The sequence below is a fragment of the Chrysemys picta genome, chromosome 3 (assembly GCF_011386835.1).
Source record: "Chrysemys picta bellii isolate R12L10 chromosome 3, ASM1138683v2, whole genome shotgun sequence".
NCBI classification, from domain to species: Eukaryota; Metazoa; Chordata; order Testudines; family Emydidae; genus Chrysemys; species Chrysemys picta.
Genome location: NC_088793.1, coordinates 6,557,699 through 6,574,912, shown reverse-complemented (window position 1 = coordinate 6,574,912; position 17,214 = coordinate 6,557,699). Strand labels below are relative to the sequence as shown.

The window sequence follows — 17,214 nt, the reverse complement described above, 5'->3', positions numbered from 1 at the left end:
AATACTTCCAGTTCTTCCTGTTTATTCCCCGTCTGCCTTGCATTCGTGTATAGCTATCTAAGATCAGATTCCCCTCTTGTGCCTTCTATACCCTATTATAATTTTCCGTGTCCCTCCCAAAATCTAACCCTCTGTTAAGGTCGCCTTGTTTTTTTTATACTTACTTGTGGTGTTTTGTCACCTGCCTCCTTTGAGCCTAGTTTGAAGCCCTGCTCACTAGGTTGGCAAGTTGGTGACTCGAGATGCTCTGCCCCATCTTGGTCAGATGGACCCAATCTCTTCCCTGCAGACCACAGCATCCCATGGTTGAGGGAGCCAAAGCCCTCCCATGGACACCATCTGCACAGCCATGCATTCATCTCCAGGAGGCACATGTCCCTGCCTGGGCCTTTACCCTCAACCAACGGGATGGATAAGAACAGAACCTAAGCCCCTGGTCCCTTCACCCAGCTTCCAGATCCTGGTAGTCATTGCTGATCTGCTGCGGGTCAGACCTGACAGTATTATTAGCGCTCATGTGTATGAGCAACACGGGGTAGGGATGAACCATAGTTATGGGTTTCACATGGTTTCTGTTTAAAGCTGAAATTTGCATCCTTTCTAAAACCTACGTATACATGGCGACACATACAATGGGTCTGATCCAGCATCCTTAGGGGGCCTTTCCATTGACTTCAATGCGAATAGGATGAGACACCTGTATTTCTATACAAGATATGTGTGTAAAGTATCTTTATCGCACCAAATTATAAGAGCAAGGTGTTGTTTTCATTTTTTGTTTTTGTTTCTTGCTTAGTAAATCATAGAATCATAGAATATCAGGGTTGGAAGAGACCTCAGGAGGTCCTCTAGTCCAACACCTGCTCAAAGCAGGACCAGCCCCAACTAAATCATCCCAGCAGAGCCAGGGTTTTGTCAAGCTGGGTCTTAAAAACCTCTAAGGATGGAGATTCTACCACCTCCCTAGGTAACCCATTCCAGTGCTTCACCACCCTCCTAGTGAAATAGTGTTTCCTAATATCCAACATAGACCTCCCCCACTGCAACTTGAGACCATTGCTCCTTGTTCTATTATCTGCCATCAATGTGTCTAAAATAAAAAATCTCAGGGCCAGATTCTGCACACGCTAAAGTCAATGGGAATGAGATCTGGCAGTTGCTCATCTTAAAGGCATTGCCATTTCTTACTTTTCTCTCTTCCAGTTTCTTTCTTTCCGTTCTTCTGTCACAGCTGCATACAACAGTGATTTTGCATATAGGACATTTCAGGTTCTAACAAGTGTCATGTTACCAGCCACCCTGCTGGGATGCAAATCTTCTCCCTTTTGTGTTAAACTGTTTGTTTGGACGGTTGCCCTAACAAAGGAGGCTACACCCTGTTTCTAAGGAAATTGCTTGTGTGACTTATGGTTACCCTCAGCCTTGGCCTGACTAGGAGACCATCTTACTACATCTGTGACCAGCTCTGCTGTGGGAAGATCGGCTCCTGCAACTATGTGTTTAACCTCCCTTGTGGAAACAGGGGCAACATTATGTATTTGTGGCCAACCAGGGTTGAATGGGTTTTTGGGGTCAGCATCAACGGGTATTTCTTTTTTTCCCAGGGGGCTCCAAATCACAATCCTCTCTCAACCTTACAGCCGCTACCACCCCTTTATGGGCGCTAAGTTGGGCACGCAATTTACTAATCTCTGCTTACACTTCTGATGGCCTGTTGCTGCCTTGGCTGCCTCATTCTCATCTACAAGGAAGCGAGTTGCTGCTCTCACTTCTTCTAACAAAACTTGTGTGTGTGTTAACTCTTTCCTATACTGTTCTGCATTCCTGCTGGCCTTGTCTCTCTCCTCTTGCATATTTCTAAGTACAGTCACCATTTTAAGCTTTTCTGCTATAAATTCACACCCATCTGTCTCTCATTTGTTCAAACCCTGTTGTAACTGCTTTTTTTCCAGCTCCACTTCCTGCCTTCCCTTCATCATTTCAACCACGTCCAGACATGCATAAAATAACGCCCATGCAGCAGCCACATTCTTTGCGCTACTCTGTGGTTTAAAGATTGTGCAATATTGTTCAAAGCTCAGACTCGCTTCAAGCAGGGGATTCTCACCCTTAAAGCACCCCCTTTCCCAGGGCATTTCCCCTTCTTCATTACCCAGCTCTCTAACTTGTTGGTTTTCTCCTGTCTCAAGCGAGCAGCCAAGGGTTTTTTTAGCCATCTCTACTTCCCTTATCTCACTAATGATCCCTACCAAAAGCCCTTTCATGCAGTCACAGTATTGCTCTAAAATCTTTACTTTTAAGGCACAACTCTTTAACTCCTTATTGCACGCTCCTACTGTTATTCTAAGCATGATTCTTAACTTAAAAATTACAGGATGTCACCAAATATTCTGAGACCTCGCTAAAGGAGCTTAGTCTGAAAAAGGAAGAGACAGTTTGGACAGGTCTGTGCCTCAGTTTCCCCACTCCGCAGCAACTACTCAACAAGTACCACATGATTAGGGTCACATGATGTCCATGTTCCTCCACCAATTTGTTACCAGATTTGCCTGTTAATTTGGGCTACACTCATTTATTAGAGTTACTCTTCTGGGGGGTGGGGTTCTGTAATTCTGTCAATGTACTGCTTGTGTCACTTGTGTTCTCATGTGGAGCTCTACTTCTCCCTTCTGCAAGTCCCCTCCCAATGGAGCTATCCTGCAGGACCTAGGTTTCCCAGGGCTGGGTTCTTCCAGCCCCAGAATCAGACGAACACACACACACACACACACATTAACAGAGCGTGTCTGAGAGGACTGGGTTAATCAGCACTCCCAAGCTGACCCCTTATATGTCCCTGGACTCAGCAGGTTGGGTCGAGCAGCACCTCCAAGCTGTCACCCTCATATGCCATGGGTACCGCACCGGAATAGAGCCCACCTGAGCAGACTGGGTCGAGCAGCGCTTTCAATCTGCCACCCTCATATGTCCCAGGTTCAGCACATCCCTGTCCCCACTTTCACATTACAGTTGTTTTGGGAGTAACCCCCACAGGATTTTTGGGCACTGCAGGGATCTTTAGTTTAGGTATGAGGAGCGTTGCTGCAGAGCGAATGGGGAAGCCAAAAAACACCCCCGGGGGGTGGGGGAGGGACAGAGAGAGAGAGAGGCAACCAGCTTAAGCATGAAAGTTATTTATTGCCAGGTAATAACCATACAAGGGGAGCCAAACAAAACAGTGATCATATTTATAAAAGTCAGGTTTAGAAAACCATAACTGATCACACAAGTCAGGGTCAGAAGGCTATACCGAGAGAGAGAGAGAGAGATGGGTTTCACCACTCCGTGAAGCTTGAATCAATCGGGGTTCCCAGGTGGTGGTGTGATGTTATGAGTGTAATATAGTATCTCATTGAAAGGTGACAGGGCCAGAAAAAGTTAATTAACTCTCAGACTGACCTGACCCATGGCCGAACTTTAAAGACTTGTTAGGAAGAGATAGAAGGGGAGCTGTTTGCTCAGGTCTTGTGATGTAAGCAAACAATTCTTGTCTATTACTATGGCTTTGATTCAAAGATCAAAAAAAGGAAGACAGTTGAGTGAAATAGTATTATTGTCTATATATCTCTTTGGAGAGTGGGGTAACCTGTGTCTGAACTGTTTAATGGATAAATTACCCTGTGCTAACTGGGAGAAGGAAAGTTAAGCCTATTGTTTGCTCAGGCCAAAAGGCTGCTGGAAATGTATAAACATTCTGGGACACGATCCTTCTTCATCTCAGATCTGCTTTAGGTTTCAAGAAGGGGAAACCCTAGGCCATAAGAATTGAGATTCCCCAGTCACTGACTGGAGTCACCCTGAATATGGACATTGGACTATAACCTATGGACTATTTCTAAAAGAACTTTTGGCAACTACAAACTCACCACCTCTGCTATGTATCTAGACTGGGGGTCTCAAACACGCGGCCTGGGGCTGCATGCGGCCCGTGGAGCTCTTCCCTGTGGCCCGCCAAGCTCCCCGTTCCCCCCCCAGTTACTTCCGGTCACAGCCAAACTCCCCTCACCCCCTCCCCCGAGTTATTTTATGTGGCAGCTAAGCTCCCTGCTCCCCAATGTTTGGGGCCAGGTCTCTCCCCCGGCCCCACCTGTCGCCCCCACGTAGCTCCCCCGAGTGTCCCCCGGCCTCACCTCTGCACCCCCGCCTAACCCCAAACTCCATCCCAGAGCCTGCACCCCCACCCCCTGCCCCAGCCCGGAGCCTTCACCCAGCACCCAAACTACATCCCAGAGTCTGCACCCCCACCCCCTGCCCCAGCCCGGAGCCTGCAGCCAGCACCCAAACTCCATCCCAGAGCCTGCACCCCAGACCCCCACCCCCACCCAAACTCCCTCCCAGAGCCTTAGGCAGGTGGGGGTGGAGTTTGGGGGGGCAGGTTCTGGGCACCACCAAAATTTCTACAAACCTGCCACCCCTGGAAGAGGCAGAGCAGTGGTGGAGTGGTGGTGCAGCCCAGTGCAGTGGGGGGGCTTGAACAGAAGTAAATCTAACTAAGTGCATGTTTTGTCCTTTGAGTGAGGTGCATTACTGAGTGTATATATTTTATTAAAATCTCTTGGAAATGACTTGTTGTAGGAGTAGCAGTGATCTGTATGCTCTGTATAATGCTTAGCACTTTCCAGGAGGCAGGGGGGAGGGGGAGAAGAGACGGGGCAGGGACGGGACCTCATGGAAGGGGTGGAGTGGGGGCGAGGCCGGGGTCAGCGAGGGGGGGTGTCAGTGATGCGGCCCTCAGGCCAATGCACTAGTCCTCATGTGGCCCTTGTGATCATTTGAGTTTGAGACCCCTTATCTAGACCTCAAGAAATTGAACTCAAGTCTGTATGTGTATTGATCTTTCCACCAGCTCTCTCTTTTCTTTTTTAATAAATTTTAGTTTATTAGTTTAGTTAATAAAAATTGGCTATAAGCGTGTATTTTGGGTAAGATCTGAGTTATCATTTGACCTGGGTGTGGGGCTTGGTCCTTTGGTATCAGGAGAACCGTTTTTCTTTTACTGGGGTATTGGTTTTCATAACCAGTCATCCCCATAGGAGCGGTGCTGGTGGTGATACTGGGAAACTGGAGTGTCTAAGGAAATTGCTTATGTGACGCATGGTTAGCCAGTGGGGTAAAACCAAAGTCCTCTGTTTGGCTGGTTTGGTGTGCCTTGGGCTGTGCCTCCCCTGCTCTAAGCAATTTGTCCTGAATTGATACTCTCAGTTGTGAACTGCCAGAGGCAGCATTGTTACAGGTGGTGGTAGCTGAGGGTCCGAAGTGCTGGAGACAGGCAGAGCCCCCAGGACGATCAGTCAGGAGAAGATGAAGTCCCAATGGAACTGATGCGGATTTTGGATCCAGGCATCAGAGAACTTACTTGAGCATGGGTAGGGGGTTTTGTAGGGAAAGAACGATGGTTCAAGGGAGAACACTAGATTTGTTTGTGGGTAAACTGATGGCTGAAGTATACCACAGTTGTTTTGTTCAGGCTAGACGATGGGAACTGATCATTCCTGGCTATGGGCGGTGTTCCTTGGAGGGAGCTCACAATGCAATTAGGCAGCTTGGGTATTTTGGATCCCAATAAAGGATTTATTACCAGAATTGGTCTGATAACTACTGAGCTGGGTGTGTGCAGGCGTGGGTTCATTCACATCTGGAGCAGAGATCCCCCATGACCCAGTGCTTCCCTGCTTTTCTGATCCCAGAGTTCCATGCGGGTCTTGCCTTGGAATCTCTGTTCTCCATTCTGTTTGCTAATAGGGATGCCTCCTTGTCTCAGCTTCAATGCAAATGAGGCTAGGGAAGTTTCCCTCATCCTGTCACCCTTATCCCAGGGGTTTAGGTGTGTCTCCCACTGCCTTTTCATTGCTTTTTGTAAGTCTTTCTTCTGATCAGCTTTGGTTCAAGCAGAGGCTGGGGAGGGAGAGGCCTTTCGTGAGTCAGACAGGCTGGGTACTGCGCCTGGTTCCCCAACAACACAGAGCTGATAGGTAACACCTCCTGGCTTACCACTAACTGTCAGGGAAGAGCTTATTCAGACCTTGCTCACAGATCATAATTTAAAATTATTAGGTTGGCCAACATCACTGAAACAAATGCACCAACATTGTCATAAAAAACAACAGCTGTCTGAGGAAGCTAGTCTTTGTTCATACTTTTCAAACCTATTCTGCTTTCTCAGGTACTAGTATTTTATCATATACTGTATATGCTTTTAAGGTGTATATTAATGTTACAATTTCAATTCAAATTTCCAACCAATGACTTAATTGGTAACACTGCTTCTGTAGAGTATGCTCTGTTGATTGTGCTTTCTGAGGAACAAAATGTAGATATCAACGGTTAACTTTCCACTCTCTGTTTCGATCACATATGATCTGGGCACTGAATTCTTTGTTTGTTTGTTTTCTTTATGACAGTAGAAGATGTCCATCCTTTTTCTCCATCCAGTTTGACACAAACATGGGCACCAGGTTCTAGATCCAGCAGTTCTGTAACAGTGACATCTGTTATAAAAGTGGTTGTAAGCTCCTTTTGCCTTTTTATCTGATTTGGCTATTTGTTTCATGTCGGGCCATGCTGGAGGTAGATCCTTTTCCTCAGCTGGAACAGCAGTTCTGAATTGTTTTCTCAGCAGGAGTTGTGCTGGACCAGTGGTGAGCTGGAGCCGGTTCGCAAGAACCGGTTGTTAAATTTAGAAGCTGGTGTAGAACCAGTTGTTAAAGGGGCCAGCAGGTGGGCAAACTCCAGTCCGCGGGCCACATACGGCCCGTGGGACCGTCCTTTCTGGCCCACCTGAGCTCCCAGCTGGGGAGGCTCCCCCGGCCCCTCCCCCGCTTCCCCCCCCGCCCCCTCCGCAGAGCCCAAGCATGTCACACCGTTGGCGCCAGCACTCTAGGCAGCTCGGCAGCTCCTGCCACTTTGAGCAGCATGGTAAGGGGGCTGGGGCTGGAAGGAGGGATTAGATAAGGAGCAGGGAGCGGTTGGAGGGGGCGGAGATTCTGGGGGGTGGTCAGGGGACAGGGAACGGGGGGGTTGGGTAGGCGTGGGAGTTCCAGGGGTCTGTCAGGGTGGTGGTGGATGGGGTCGGGGCAATCAGGGGACAGGGAGCGGGGCGAGTTGGGTAGGGGGTGGAGTCCTGGGGGGCAGTTAGTGTGGGGGGTCTCGGGAGGAGGTGGTCAGGGGACAAGGAGCCGGGGGTTGATGGGTTGTGGGTTCTGAGGGGGCAGTTGGGGGCAGGACGTGGGTTGGGGTGGGTTGGGGGGAGACAGGCATGTGGGACTTGTACTCACCACGTGGTTCCCTACTGGGTCTTCAGTAGCACTTCGGCGGCGGGGGGTGGGGTCTTCACTTGTTCTGGGTGAAGGACCCGCCACCGAAAACCCAGAGCGAGTGAAGACCCCCCCGCCCCTGAAGTGCCGCCGAGGACCCGGTAGGGAACCGGTTATTAGGATTTTGGGAGCTCATCACTGGTGCTGGACTATATCCATATTGGTGTTGATGGCTAGCACGGAAGAAGATCCATTCCTTGCTACTGTTGTTAGATTTTCTCAGCTATCTCAGCCTCAACCACTTGCTTGTAGGGAATCTGGGCTGCTAATAATATAATCAAAATCATATTTCATTTGGACTGACTTACCGCTGAGGAGAATTTTGGTTCATTGCCACCACTAGTTGTTCTGGAATACCAAAGGGAGCAAAAGTGCATTTCAGCTTCTCAATGACACTGCAGCATACCATTTTTTCCAAATACATTATTTCTACATTCCTGGAAAAATAGTCCGCTACGATCAGATAATGATATGCTCTGAATTCTACAAGTCTGCAGCTAGTCTCTTTCAAGGTCTGTCTTGTAGAGGTGTTGTTCTACATGGTTCAGCATTGTCTTTCAAGGTTATTTGTAATGGATCTCCTTTCAGAGGTCCAATTGCAGTAAATACTCCATGGAGTTCTTCTTCCTTTCTCACTAGGCCCCATCATGACTGCCACTCTGCCACTGAGAAGTTTGTTGATCTTTGATCACGTCTTTATAAGAACATAAGAATGGCCTTACTGGGTCAGACCAAAAGTCCATCCAGACCAGTATCCTGTCTACCGACAGTGGCCAGTGCCAGGTGCCCCAGAGGGAGCGAACCTAACAGGCAATGATCAAGTGATCCCTCTCCTGTTATCCATCGCCACCCTCTGACAGACAGAGACTAGGCACACCATTCCTTATCCATCCTGGCTAATAGCCATTAATGGACTTAACCTCCATGAATTTATCCAGTTCTCTTTTAAACCCTGTTATAGTCCTAGCCTTCACAACCTCCTCAGGCAAGGAGTTCCACAGGTTGACTGTGCGCTGTGTGAAGAACTTCCTTTTATTTGTTTTAAACCTGCTGTCCATAAATTTCATTTGGTGACCACTAGTTCTTATATTATGGGAACAAGTAAATAACTTTTCCTTATTCAATTTCTCCACATCACTCTTGATTTTATATACCTCTATCATATCCCCCCTTAGTCTCATCTTTTCCAAGCTGAAAAGTCCTAGCCTCTTTAATCTCTCCACATATGGGACCCATTCCAAACCCCTAATCATTTTAGTTGCCCTTTTCTGAACCTTTTCTAATGCCAGTATATCTTTTTTGAGATGAGGAGACCACATCTGTACACAGTATTCAAGATGTGGGCGTACCATGGATTTATAGAAGGGCAATAAGATATTCTCCGTCTTATTCTCTATCCCCTTTTTAATGATTCCTAACATCCTGTTTGCTTTTTTTGACTGCCACTGCACACTGCGTGGACGTCTTCAGAGAACTATCCACAATGACTCCAAGATCTTTTTCCTGATTAGTTGTAGCTAAATTAGCCCCCATCATATTGTATGTATAGTGGGTGTTATTTTTTCCTATGTGTATTACTTTACATTTATCCACATTAAATTTCATTCGCCATTTTGTTGCCCAATCACTTAGTTTTGTGAGATCTTTGTGAAGAACTTCAGTCTGCTTTGGTCTTAACTATCTTGAGCAGTTTAGTATCATCTGCAAACTTTGCCACCTCTCTTTTTACACCTTTCTCCAGATCACTTAGGAATAAGTTGAATAGGATTAGTCCGAGGACTGACCCTTGGGGAACACCACTAGTTACCCCTCTCCGTTCTGAAAATTTACCATTTATTCCTACACTTTGTTCCCTGTCTTTTAACCAGTTCTCAATCCATGAAAGGATCTTCCCTCTTATCCCATGACAACTTAATTTACGTAAGAGCCTTTGGTGAGGGACCTTGTCAAAGGCTTTCTGGAAATCTAAGTACACTATGTCCCCTGGCTCCCCCTTGTCCACATGTTTGTTGACCCCTTCAAAGAACTCTAATAGATTAATAACACACGATTTCCCTTTACAGAAACCATGTTGACTTTTGCCCAACAATTTATGTTCTTCTATGTGTCCGACAATTTTGTTCTTTACTATTGTTTCAACTAATTTGCCTGGTACTGAAATTAGACTTACAGGTCTGTAATTGCCGGGATCACCTTTTTAAAATATTGGCGTTACATTAGCTATTTTCCAGTCATTGGGTACAGATGCCGATTTAAAGGACAGGTTACAAACCCTAGTTAATAGTCCCGCAACTTCACATTTGAGTTCTTTCAGAACTCTTGGGTGAATGCCATCTGGTCCCGGTGACTTGTTACTGTTAAGTTTATCAATTAATTCCAAAACCTCCTCTAGTGCCACTTGAATCTGTGACAATTTCTCAGATTTGTTACCTACAAAAGCCGGCTCAGGTTTGGGAATCTCTCTAACATCCTCAGCCGCGAAGACTGAAGCAAAGAATTCATTTAGTTTCTCTGCAATGACTTTATCGTCTTTAAGTGCTCCTTTTCTATCTCGATCGTTCAGGGGCCCCACTGGTTGTTTAGCAGGCTTCCTGCCTCTGATGTACTTAAAAAACATTTTGTTATTACCTTTTGAGTTTTTGTCTATTCTGCAAACTCCTTTTTGGCTTTTCTTATTACATTTTTACACTTAATTTGGCAGTGTTTATGCTCCTTTCTCTTTACCGCACTAGGATTTGACTTCCACTTTTTAAAAGATGCCTTTTTATCTCTCACTGCTTCTTCTACATGGTTGTTAAGCCATGGTGGCTATCTCTTAGTTTTTACTGTGTTTTTCAATTTGGGGTATACATTTAAGTTGGGCCTCTATTATGGTGTCTTTGAAAAGTGTCCATGCAGCTTGCAGGGATTTCACTCTAGTCACTGTACCTTTGTAACACTTTGTAAGTGTTTCTGTGGTTAACTGGTCCATATAGTTCAGAACACCTCCAGGACCAGTTAGGAGACTTCAACTCTGGGAGGGATTGAAGGTGATTGTAAGCCCCTTCTGATATGACTGTCACACCTGCTCCTGAGTCAATTTTAAAGTCAATAGTCTTTCTGTGGCTATTCAGTTCCACTTTCCAGGCCGGCTCTGTGTCATCACACATGACAGATCCCAGAAACAATGGCTCTTGATTGTTGGTAATCCTAGTCAGCTTCATGACTGCCTTAGCATGGCAAACAGCAGCAAAATGTCTGCATTTTGTGCATTTATTACATCCTGTGTCATTAGCTGGACATACATCTCTTGGGCAATGAATTTTTCCACATCTTGTGCATTTAGCCTGAAAGGTTTTGTAGTTTTCCTGGGATTTAACTCTCCTTGCCCCAGGGGTTTTATGATGATGACTTTTAGCAGTCATGCAGGGCCCAGTGCTTGATTTGTAAATGAAGAGGTGCTGGGGCTCAGGCATTAACAATAATATTGTTTCCCCTCCCCATTCACATCTCCCTGGGATCTCCCACACACACAGTCCCCCTCCCCCAGGGTCTTTCTGTCCCTCCCACTGGCTTTCCCTCCCCCCAAAAGGGCTCCCCCCCCCCCCCCCCGCAACAGGAAATCCATCCTCCTCTTTCCCCTCCATCCAGGAAATCTTTCCTCCCAGCGAGAGCTGCACTCATGCATCTGGGGTTGAAACTGAGGTTCCAAAGTCCAGCCCTGCCCCCCACGGCAGCCCCGATGGGCCAGCACTGTCCCCCCTTCCCACCCTATGTGAGGAGAGAGGCTCAGCACACCCGAAAAGGCAGCTAATCAGCAGCCAGGAGAAGTGGGAACCACGCTGGGGTCCCAGGCTGGGGAGCCAATAAGGGGCAGGTCTTGCAATTGAGCGGCAGAGTGATTGGCCGGTCAACCTGCAGGGCCTGCGTGGGATGTATGAGTGGCAGGTGGCCCAGCCCCTCAGAAGTGGGGGGCGGGGTTGAATGTGAGTGGCGGCCTGACTGGCCAAACAGCAATAGATGTGGAGCTAAAATATGATTGAAAAGCCCTGGGTTGAAGAGGGGGCACCAGGGGGCTGGGCCCTGGTGTGAAGAGCAGGTGTCTCTAAGTTTTTCAAAGCTGAAGCTTGCTGGGGCATTGAAGAGAAGCATGTTCATGAGATCTTCCAACCTGTGTTTCTTCTTGTTTTTTGTTTATTTCTGTTTGCAACCTTTGTTGCTGCTTTCCTTCGGTTTGTGTTCCAAGAAGAGCTCTGTGTAAGCTCGAAAGCTTGTCTGTCTCACCAGGGTCCAATAAAAGATATTACCTCACACCCCTTGTCTACACTTAAAATCCTACAGCAGCCCAGCTGCAGCGCTATAGCCTTTCAGCAGAGACACCACCTAGGCTGACCTAAGGGGTTCTCCTATCAACGTAGGCATAGGCGTGCGCAGCACATTTCATTAGGGTGTGCACCCAGGGAATGTTGTTTTTTTTAAAGGTGAACATTTATTGAATATTCAGTCATAAAGGACATTCTTTTTATTCATCAAACAAAGTAAAGAAACTAAAACTTAACTAAAAATTATTATTTTTTAAATTAACAACTAAACTTTACTTAAAAAATACAAACTTAAAAAATGAGACACACAATACCAAATTTTTGCACTAAGTGATAACCAGGCGTATACAAAGATACAGTCAATTTTCATGATCTTTATCTTTAACCAGATAATGAGCTAACCCAAACTGACCAAAACAGATTAAGGTTTCTTCATCTTCCTGTCCTAGAGAATGAGACGTCGCTCACCAGGTGTTATGGACTTAAATTCCTCAATCACATCATTGTAATTAACTGATGAAGCCAATTCTTGTTCAATGTACAAAATCATGAGTGAGTCGAGGCGCTGTTGGGACATGTACTTCTTAGTTTGTTTTTTACATGTGCTAGTTTCGAAAAGGCTCTTTCACATGAACAGCTTGTAACAGGTAAGACTGCAAAGCATTGAATAGATTTGTAAAAGGCCTGGAACATGAAAGACCGATCCGATTCCTTTAGCCAATCAAGCCACTCTCTGGTGGTGTTCGTCGTGCTACCTTTAGGAACAGATCTGTCATAAACCCGAAGCAATCCGACTTCAGCTTCCAACTCATCCAAGGACACTTTAAATTTGTTGGCAATGATTCTCATATCGTTCCTGCCAATGTCTAAGCTCAGCAGTTTTCCCATTGCAGTCACAATTTTACAAGTCTCCTGTTCAAATCGCTGGTTAATGCCGGTAATCATTGAGTCTAGGAGTGGGTAAAATGAAGTTATTCTCTCCTGCTCCTCTTTTGTATTAAAGTGATGCTGGGACTCAAACGCATCATCAATACGAGTGGACGTTTTTCTCTTAACTGGGGGAATCGATATATCATTCTCTACCCACATTTTCACACTGTCATTGAAAATATTCTGGGCCACTTCCCATCACAGCCAGAGAGTTACACAAGCTTTTCACGCCTGTCATGGCAGTAAGTAAGTTGAGATCTGAAGCTTGAAGAGCCTTACTCACTTTTACCACCATCTGGAGAATAGGGGCAGCATGTGAAGAACAAAGATGAACTTGAATGAATTTAGTTCATGGATAAGGCCCCTGGCTTTTATTTTAGTGTCAGCAAGGCGAGTGGTTTCGCTAATCTCTTGTAAAGCTTGTAAAATGATGGAGTAGTTTTGTTTTACAGCAGCCTCTGCTTCTGCTCTGCATGCCCATCTTGTGTTTGATAGTGACTTCAAAGTCTTCAACTGGGATTCTACTTCTTGTGAAATCTTCTCCATTGCTGCATGTCACACAGGACTCCCCTCCATGAAGGCATAAAGAGTCTGAACCAAAAAAATCAAAGACAGTTCTGTTTTGTTTACTTGAAGGGCATGCATCTACTAGGACGAGGTTCAAACAATGCGCATAGCAGTGTACATAGAGTATTTCACTGTTTCTTTCTTTACATTTCATTTGAACTCCCGCAGTACATCCAGACATAGTAGATGCGCCATCAAAACAGACAGACATCACTGATGCCCAGTCAATTTTAAGAATGCCAAGGACGTCATTTAACTGGTCAAAAATAGACTGAGCATCAACTGTCAATAGTCTCTGAACAGACACAAAATGTTCAACTGGACTATGTTTTTCATTGTCAAAATACCGCACCACAACGGACATCTGTTCATGGTGTCCACAGTCAGTAGTGTCATCTGCAATTATTGAGACCATTTTTCCATTTAGTGAAGACACAATCTTTTGTTGCACAACGTTGTGCAAGGCCACAATTAAATCATTTTGGATGCGATTACTCAGATAGGTAGCGTTTCGAGGAGATTGTTGCACATGCTTTGCCATTACAGGATCATGTTTTTGGAGCATATTGACAAGATTTAGAAATAAACCTTTCTCAAAACTGTCAGCTTTTTCATTGTGACCCCTGAGTGGTCTCCCGCCTTTCGCCAAAAACAGAACAATGTCAATCAGTCACTTCATTATACTCTGTTATGGCACCGTTCTTCTTGTTTAGACAAATAAGCCTACTTGCCCTCATTCAACAATACATCAATAGGTTTCCCTTCATTAAAACTTGACCATGAAGATCAGCTCAACACATGAGATTTTGACAGTTGGTGGTTTTTAAAACATTCATTAGCCCTATGCCAGTTTCTGAATCCCTTATCAATAAATGCTGGATCAGTGTGACCTTTGTTTGCTGCATCATTAGAGGAGAAGAAATGGCAGTAAAAGCAAAATGCTGCATCCTTTGATGGGCTATATTCTAACCACCTATACTTTTCATACCAATCGGACTGAAAACTTCTTTGTTTATGCCCTATTTTACTTCTAGGAAACATGCTCAATCTAGGCTGATAAGGACCTCTAGATAATCGAGACTGGCTTTCTAATCTGTTTTTTGGAATATCACAGACCGGGTCATCAGATGGAATGTTTGATGGCTTTGAATAGGAACTACACTGACCTGAACTAAGAGACAAAGTCTGTTTCTGTTGGTCATTACTCAGTTTATTGCACACACTGGAACGGGTGGCGGCATTATCTTCATGTAAGTTCTTAACCAAGGAGTCCGAGGTATTTGCACTACTATCAGCACATTCATTATAATTCAGTTTGTCTGCTCCTTTTCTTATCTTAACAACGAACTGATCCATATTCTAAAATTAAAAGGGGCTATAAGACGATTGAATTAAAACGTAAAGCCATGGGCGGCTTGTTATGCTATTTCAGTAGAGTACACGCAACAAAGATGACAAACACTGTAGACACTGCGCTGGGTACACCTGACGCAGGTGCTTATATAGGTCAAAGAATTTTCTAGAATAGTAGTTGGAGGGGGGGGAGGACCAATGGTAATGCGGTGCCGCAGTAGTGGGGACACATGCTGCGAGCAAACGCGGACTTTCTATATAGAGTGTATCATGCGATTAAATTAAAACACAAAGCCACTTTTTTTGGAAACATTAGGGCAGGAGTGGGCAAACTTTTTGGCCCGAGGGCACATTGGGGCTGCAAAATTATATGGAGGGCCGAGTAGGGAAGGCCCCGCCCCCTATCCACCCCCCTCCGCTCCCTGGCAGACCGCTGGGACTCCCACGTCTATCCAACACCCCTGCTCCAGAGAACCCCACCCCTAACCACCACCCCACCCCCTATCCAACCAGGGGAGGCAGGTTTGTATAAGTTTTGGTGGTGCCCAAGCAGAGCTGTCCCATCCATAGGACGGATCGGGGCAACCGCCCTGGACCCCATGCTTTGGGGGACCTTCTGCTTCAGGGAGACACAGGGTCCAGGGCAGCCTGGGGGCTTAGTGGGGGGCCTGGCACCAGCAAGCAACCCGGCCCCAGCACGCTGCACCCCACCTCTTTTCCCCCCCGCCCCCATTCCACCCCTTCCCCCAAACCCCCGCCCCTGAGCAACGCTGGGAGCCGGTGGGGTGGAGCAGAGCGGGCTGGGGCCAGGTCACTTGCTGCTGTCAGTGCCAGCCCCCCTGCTAACCCTCTAGGCTGCCCTGGACTCTTTGTCCCCCTGAAGAATGGGACAGGGCTAGGCCCCACCGTGTTGCGCGATGGACACTTGACAAAGTTCTCGGACTTAGTGATGGACATTGTTGGAGGTAGGGGTATTATGTCATTCAGTCATTCAACCTGTAAAATAGCACACAATTTTCGACACTGAAAAAAACCAGTAGCCTAGTTAATAATTAATAATAAATAATAATAATAAAATCAACTCATAGAATTCATGAAAAATGTGTGTATACTGTATATGAGATTATTATATGAAAAATGAAAATGAGCTTCCTTTGGGATTTTAGAAGACACATATAATTTAAACACATTTGGTACCCTGAGTAATGATAACACTTCTTGCAAATCACATAAATAGGGATCTCATGGTCCCCTTCCTTCACCCCATTGCAAAGGTGCAGGGGTTATTGCTGGCTCCCCTCGGGCTGCAGAAAACCTTATGAGCAAAACATATGGAAAGAAGAGGATCAATTTATATAGAGGGCTTAAGGGGGACTCCCATAGTGCATTAATTAACATTAATAAATACATCAAAATTAAATACATTCCAGAGATAAGAACCTGTAATGACAACTTTACTTCATGAGAAGTTCCAGAAAAAGAAGACCCAGAGGGCGTAATGGTAGGGGGAATCCCAGGGAGACCAAAGGGGTTGGTAGAGGGAGCAGACAGAGAACAAGGATAGAGGCAGAGTGGCTGCAGGGTTGGCCCAGTCTCCTGCATCTCCACTGTGGGTGGAGACACTGATCTCTATCACTGTTAGAGGGAACGATAGAATGGAATGCCCAGAAGAACGAATGACTTGAGGACAATTTCCTGAGGGACCTATATCCTTGCAGAGCTTTTCTAGCTCTCACATTTACATTTCTACATGGTTTGGCCCACAGAAATAAAAATCTGCACATCTTCCATGTGTTTTTGGACCAATGGGGAAAAACCCAGTTACAATTTAAGTGACTTAAAATTCCCTATGAAACTGACGGAGTTAACAAAATAAATGAGCTTATGAACAACCAGAAAATATACTTCTCCGGTGAAAAACTATAAATGGACTTCTTTGCAAGGAAATTGTAAGATTTCTTACAGGAAAAGCCACAAACTGTCTGGAAAGGAAGAGTAGATTAAATTACTTGCCTTAGTGAAATTAAATAGCCAGGGAATTGCTGTGCCTGTGATGATGATGACTGGGGTTTGTTCACCTGTGACTCCCCTACCTCTTGCTGTGGAGGCACGGCTGGGCAGGTCTGCATCTGCAAGCAGGCCCCCTGCCTCAGGTGCAGCTCCCATTGGCCTTGGTGGCCAAGAGTCTGGGAGCCTCCTGGCCAATGAGCTGGGGGTGGGAGGGAGAAGTCAAAGGGGAAGAGTGTAGGGAGCTCGGGAGCAGGCAGGGAGGGGAGCTGTCTCTGGAGGCACAAAGGGGGGGCTCTCTGGAGAGGGGTGATGGGGGCACAGGGGCTGGTGGGGATCTTCCAGTGGGGCAGAGGGTTGTGTGGGTCTCTGTGGGGTGGGGAGTGATGGACAGAGCCAGCTGCAGCCTGGGTCTGGTCTGTGGGGGAAGAGAGTGTTGCTATTAAACCCTCCCCCCCCCAGGAAGCCCCCTCTGTACTGTGTATTTGGGGTGCCCATCGCTGGTCCTTTCTCCTGTCCCTGGCTCTGTTTGTCTGGCCCCACAATGCCCCCCCGCGCCCGCCTCTGTGTCTGACAGTGACAGATTCCTGCAGCTGCAGCTCCCTCCCTCTCCCTGCTGGGGAGGCGTGGTCAGGCAGCTCTGGCACCACCCCCTCCCCCCCTCCCCCCCCCCCCCCCAGAGCTCCCATCGGCCGGGGTTCCTG

At 46.5% G+C, this 17,214-nt stretch overlaps 1 protein-coding gene and 1 long non-coding RNA gene across 3 annotated transcripts in view; one reads left to right on the top strand and one right to left on the bottom strand.

The window, feature by feature from the left end:
• Nucleotides 1-17,214, bottom strand: part of LOC135982137 (uncharacterized) — a 530,422-nt gene that overhangs the window by 358,347 nt on the left and 154,861 nt on the right. The gene's annotated exons all lie outside the window — the stretch shown is intronic.
• Nucleotides 1-17,214, top strand: part of LOC101950004 (nuclear GTPase SLIP-GC) — a 113,554-nt gene that overhangs the window by 11,882 nt on the left and 84,458 nt on the right. The window lies entirely within an intron of this gene.